This window comes from Penaeus monodon, chromosome 25 (assembly GCF_015228065.2).
Source record: "Penaeus monodon isolate SGIC_2016 chromosome 25, NSTDA_Pmon_1, whole genome shotgun sequence".
NCBI lineage: Eukaryota > Metazoa > Arthropoda > Malacostraca > Decapoda > Penaeidae > Penaeus > Penaeus monodon.
The window spans coordinates 35,065,072-35,065,434 of record NC_051410.1 but is presented as its reverse complement, the minus strand read 5'-3'; positions in this window follow the sequence as shown (position 1 = coordinate 35,065,434).

Here is a 363-nt window from a genome sequence, read left to right as displayed (position 1 = left end):
AGAATTGAGTTTTCACATTACGAAAATCAACACTATACCGATATTAACCGAAACATTTTTGAGAATATTAAGACACATTACAGAAAAGTCTATTTCCCTTCCTTCTTTCTATCACATGTAAAATATTGTCTATATTATTGAATCTTTATTTTCCTCCTATGGCTCTCCTTTCATCGTCGAAAGTAAACATGTTTGCGATAAGCCACGAGAAGCAAGAGTACGTGTTTCAACGTCGCGGTTTTCTACTCTTGTATAATTCTTGCCCGGAAGTTCTAGTTTAGAAAGTAAGGGAAATGTTATGTAAATGTTCAGAAGTGCAGTCTAATTCCAGTTTTTTTTACCTCATAAAGCCTGGACTATGAA